The 6,000-nt window shown below is 38.6% G+C and overlaps 1 non-coding gene across 1 annotated transcript; it reads right to left on the bottom strand.

Moving 5' to 3' along the window:
• Nucleotides 1-2,823: 2,823 nt before the first annotated feature.
• Nucleotides 2,824-2,930, bottom strand: LOC148803893 (small nucleolar RNA R71). Its single transcript, XR_016081562.1, has one exon. It is a non-coding gene; the product is annotated as a small nucleolar RNA R71 (small nucleolar RNA).
• Between the last annotated feature and the right edge of the window lie 3,070 nt (nucleotides 2,931-6,000).

Genomic DNA, 6,000 nt, shown 5'->3' with positions numbered 1-6,000 from the left:
GTTGGGAAAATTTATTTATTTAGTATTTTTATATAATAACTATGTTTTCATTTTTAACATATAATTATGTGTAAAATAAAATATATAAATCATCTAAGGCAGATGAAATATATTATTTTTATAAATTTTAGTTTTTATATTTTTTAGAAAAATTAAATCTTAAATTATTTATTTCAGTTTTCATAATACTATTTTTTAACTTGTATTAAAGATGAAAAACAATTCAAAAGTACTCAATCTACAATTTTGTCAAACTAGACAGGGATCTGCCTTCACATTGGTGTGTATCAGACCGATACACATGACTCGTAGGATATGTATCCAATCGTAACGTATCTTGTATCCATGATCATGGATACGGATACGATACGCCTCGTATCAGGAGTATCGCATCGATACCTTAATCCTTGGGGTAAAAGACTAAAACCTCCCCTAATATTTATGCTAAAACCTAAGGCCTATTATTGGACGTCATCAGACAAAAATCTCCCCTCGATTAGGATTCCATCAAAACATCACCGTAGGTGACTTTAAGTGTAGGTTAAATATTCCCAAAAAGCCAATTTTTCCCTTTATGTTGGTTTAAGCTTTAATTACTTGTGTGAATATCATTAGACAAAGAGCTACTTCTCACGATGACTCACTGCCATCGACGTCCAATTCACTGTTGCAAAAGTATCAAGTATTAAAAAAGAAAAACTAATGCTTTGTGTCATGCTTCTCTCACCATATTCCCCATTTTTCTTTTCTCTCTTTCTACGGCCAAAAGCCTGTTTATCTCCCTACTTGTTAGCATTTCTATCCCTTCCATCAAGGAGCAAGCACAATACTCTTAAGACAAGAAAAGTAGAAAACATTGATATGCCTTAAAGTTACAAGAAAATTAACTATAAATAGAACAAGTGAAAACAGAATATAGCTCTCGGAGTATCCAACTTGAAGGGATGAGATATCCATCATATGGATGGCCGAACCATGCAGGGTGTGATGTGTAAGCATGCTATACATTATTTTTATTGCTTTATACATGGTTTTGATGATGATTCTTAATGGTTTTTACCCTAATTTAGCTGAATTTCAGAAAATTGGGAATTTGGGACAATTTAGAGTTAAGAAAACATAATACATGGTGATATGGCAAAGGGGAGAACTTCGACCCACCAAGGGGAGGATGTCGGCCCACCAAGGAGAGAGGCCCAACCGCAGCCCTGTAGGAGGCTCCAAAAGGCGGTTGGCTTTAGCAGATTTCGAAGAGGAGTAGGACTCTAAACCAAAAACTGCAAAGAAGAGTATAAAAGAAAAAGAAAGAGAGGAAATTAGGGTTTGACCCCTTGACACAAGAACAAAGAGGAAAGTGCTAGGAGAAGGATCACAAGGCTGTTGAATGCGAATTGAAGAAGAGATCGAAGATTGATGTAGAATTCCTAAGTTGTCTTCTTCTTTGATTTTGCGAATATGGTAACCTAGATTCAATTGGGGTTTTTATTTGTTGAATCTTTATTTCTCTTTATTATGCAAACCATGATGGGTGTTAATTCAGATTTGTAATTGATCTTTTAAGCAGATCTAATTGATAGTGATTCAGTCTTGGGATTTCTTGATTAGGGTTTTCGATTATAAGAGTAGTTTTGGCCGAACTGTTCTTATTTCTTGGATTACTTAAATTGCTTGAAAAAGGGTTTAGGTAATCAGATCAACTGATCAAGAAAACGGATTGAATGTATCTTAGAGATAATATGCATGATTCATTTGGCATTCATTCAGCAAGAAATGATTTCCTTCAAATTCTTTGTCCTTAATGCATCTATGGCGATTAAATTCTTGATAGAAATATAAGAGTTGTTGCTCATAGATAGAGTGGGCTGTGCTCGAAAGAGGTTGTTCATACAATTAGAAATTAGCCAAACCATGACTGAATTCAACTTCGGTTGGATAGCTTAATGGTATAATCGTTGAACCGGTTCTGCTAGTATTTTTGTGAAGCACTCCCTCTCATTACTTAAGGCGGTTTGATCCGAGAATACTTAGGATAGTTTGCTAATTAGGAGCTAGGTTTTTCCTTGTTTAACCTTTCGGATTGTTAGATAACAAAAAGTTGATTCAGTACTAGTAGATGTTGGATTAATCCCTGTGGGAACGATACTCTACTCATCAGTATATTACTTGATCGGCTAGTGCACTTGCTGGTGTAATCTAAATGCATCAAGTTTTTTGCGCCGTTGCCGGGGGATTATCATAACAATATTAGGAATCATCTATTGTTGTTAATCTGATTTTGTACAATATGTTCATGATATGTGTGTATTAGTATCTTTATGACTTTGACTTGTTCAATTTATGACACGCAGAAGTGAAAAGGAGAGCATCACCTACGATCCAAAGATTGAACGAACTCTCTGTCGCTGCCTTAGAGCTTCTAAGCAAGAGAAAGCTGAAAGTATAAAGATGGCCGAGCAAAGGACTATGATGGACTATGCCAAACCGATCCTCACCGGGGCAGCCTCGAGCATTGTGAGACCAGCAATAGCTGCTAACAACTTTGAGATCAAACCAACAATCATTCAGATGATCCAGAACACAGTTCAGTTCTGTGGCTTGGCTAATGAAGATCCAAACACTCACATCGCCAATTTCTTGGAGATATGTGACACATTCAAGCACAACGGAGTTAGTGATGATGCTGTGAGGCTCAGATTATTTCCATTTTCACTGAAGGACAAGGCTAAGACTTGGCTGAACTCTCTACCAGCTGGATCGATCGCAACTTGGGATGAAATTGCCAGCCGCTTCCTATCCAAGTATTTCCCTCCGTCCAAGACTGCAAAGATGAGGAATGATATCACCACTTTCTCTCAACAAGATGGGGAATCATTGTATGAGTCATGGGAGCGTTATAAGGAATTACTAAGGAAGGTCCCTCATCATGAACTTCCCATATGGCTCCAAGTTCAGACGTTCTACAACGGATTGACTGAAGCAAACAAAACCATTATGGATGTTGTAGCTGAGGGATCCATTAACAACAAGACCCCTAAAGTCGCCCATGCACTTATTAAGGAAATGGCTGCAAATAACTATCAGTGGCATTCCTAAAGAGCCCAAGTTAGGAGACAACTCGGACTTCACAATGTAGACACCTATACAACACTATCTGCACAAATCAGCGCCCTCAACAAGAAGATCGATGAAATGCAGTTGGCAGCCATGCATGTTCAAGCCGTAGCCTGTGAATGGTGTGGGGGAGGTCATATCAACATCGAATGCCAAGTTGAAAATCAGTTCATGCAGTCCCCTGAGCAAGTAGATTTCATAGGGAATTTGCAAAGGCAGTAAGGCAATCACTATCCTCGTGCCTTTAACCCCAGATGGAGGAATCACCCCAACCTGTCTTGGTCAAATCAAACTGCGGTGAAACCCCTCCCTCAAAACTTCGCTCAGCCAGAAAAGAAATCTAATCTAGAGGAGCTGATGACTAAGTTCATATCAAGTGCGGAAATGAGATTTCTGAATCAAGAGGCATCGATCAAGAATTTAGAGACTCAAGTGGGGCAATTGACACAAATGCTATACTCTAGTGTCCAAGGTACTTTGCCCAGCAATACAGAAGCGAATCCAAGGGAACAAGTGCAAGCCATTACCTTGAGGAGTGGTAAGGAGCTATAAGAGGTGGAGAAGAAAACAAAGGAAGAAGGAAAGATGGGCGCAACCTTAAAGACCGAAAAGAAGGAGGAAGAGCAGTCGGATTAAAGGAAAGAGACAAGCCAAAAGCCACAAGTGTCATTTCCCAATAGGCTTAAGTGACACAAAATGGAAAAGGAATTTGGTAAATTTCTTGAAATTTTCAAGAGTTTACATATTAACATTCCTTTTGCAGATGCCTTAGCCCAAATGCCGCATTATGCAAAGTTCCTTAAGGAAATCTTGGCGAACAAAAGGAAACTGGGAGATGTGGCTACAATTGCATTGAATGAAGAATGCTCAACAAGCTGCCTCAGAAACTAAAAGATCCAGGGAGTTTTACTATTCCTTGCACTATAGGCAGTTTAAAGATTAATAAGGCATTGTGTGATTTGGGAGCTAGTATAAATCCGATACCCTATTCGGTTTTTAAGAAACTAGGGTTGGGTGAACCCCAACCCACTAGAGTTGCATTGCAATTAGTTGATAGGTCCATCAAGCATCCTAGGGGAATCATAGAAGATGTGTTGGTTAAGGTTGACAAATTAATTTTTCCCATGGATTTCATAGTGTTAGACATGCAAGAGGACGTTGATGTCCCACTTATGCTAGGACGACCCTTCCTAGCTACGGGAAAGTCAATGATTGATGTCCAACAAGGGCAACTCAGCCTTAGGATTCAAGATGAGGAAGTAATTTTTAAAATGTCTGATGCTATGAAACATGCACTGATTCGTGCACAATTTATACATAAAAATCTAATGTTTATGCTTAGTTTTTGTGCTGATTTGTATCAAGTTTTCCCCAATTCAGCCTAATTTCAGGAAATCTACAAGGGAAACCAGCTTAGGAGAAAAAGATCATAAAACAAAGGAAAAAGGAACTGATTTGAAGGAAATCCAGCCCAACTAGAACAAGAACCCAACTGAGAAGTCAAGAGAGGGCTATTCGGCCCATGAAGCCCATGCTGCACTCTTGGGGAGAGCCCAAAGAGAGAGCCTAGCCACAGCCTTCCAAGGAGCCTATTCGGCCCACCAAGGAGGAGGCCCATGTGCAACCCTTTTGAAGCTCCTAAGCAGCCCAAAGTGCAGCCCAAAGAAGATAGGGGCAACAACTTCTAGATAATTCAAGAAGAGGCTAGGGGCAACTACTTCTAGAATGTTCAAGAGAAGTTAGGGGCAGCAAACTCTAGAAGGTTCAAGAGAGGCTAGGGGCGGCAACCTCTAGAGAGTTCTTGGAGAGCTATTTAAGGAGGTCTCTAAGAAGGGAGAAGGGGGTCCAACACTTGATCTAAAACTCTCATTGAGTTCTTGAGTTCGAATTCTAAGAGAGTAGAAGAGAGAGATTGGCACAAGAGAAGGAGAAGAGAGGAGAAACAAGCAGCTTCAAGAGAAGAAGAAGCTGAATTCGAAGGGGGAGAAAGCAATTAGAGATCAAGGTTTCATCCTCACTTGATTTCTACACAAATTGGTAATCGAATTCAGCTAAGATTTATGTAATTTCTCCATCAAATTTTCCTCTCTTGCTGTAATCAAAGCATGTATTATGTAAATTCAATTATGTAATTTATTTTCTAAGTTCATTCGAGTAAAGTAGATTCAATCTTGAAGTTTCTTGTTTGGAAATTCAATTGTGGACTGTTGGCCGAACTGCTATTCTGAAATCTCAGATCTAAAATTTCAGATCATGAATTTACAAGGTTTGAATTGCTATTTTGCAATCTCAGATCTCTAAATTCAGATCATGAAATAGTGAGATCCGAACTGCTATTATATAAAATCAGATCTGTGATTTTAGATCATGAACTTGTAATACCTTAATTACTTGAAAAAGAATTCAGGTAGCTTTAATTCAGTCTGGTCAAATTGTTCATCTTTCTTGGAATTCCTAGAGTGCTTGAGAAAGACTAAGATTTCAGATCTGCCAATCAAGAGCCGAATTCAGTGCAAGTTAGAGATAACTTGCACAATTCGATTGGTGTTCATTCAGCTGAGTTGATGATCATTCAGCTGAAATGAAGCCCTAGAATTGCTAGATCTGAATGCATGCATGGTGATTAGATCTTTGATAGAGATATAAGGACCATCACTCATGCATAGATTGAACATGCGCTCGAGAGAGGCTATTCATTGCTTTGGGATTTCACCAAACCAAGGTTGAATCCTATTCTACTTGAATTGCCTAGAAAACTAGTTGCTGAATTTATTTTTCTATGCATCTTTAGCTTGTCTCCTCACTTGCATACAAGGTGTTTGGTGCAATGTGTTAGAAATAGCTTTGTAGTTAGAATTTCAGATTTTCATTAGTTTTACATTTCGACTG

Source organism: Nelumbo nucifera, chromosome 1 (genome assembly GCF_055504915.1).
Source record: "Nelumbo nucifera cultivar China Antique chromosome 1, China Antique-T2T, whole genome shotgun sequence".
Classification (NCBI taxonomy): Eukaryota; Viridiplantae; Streptophyta; class Magnoliopsida; order Proteales; family Nelumbonaceae; genus Nelumbo; species Nelumbo nucifera.
Note: the sequence above shows the minus strand (reverse complement) of the source record. Positions and strands in the feature narration are given on the sequence as shown.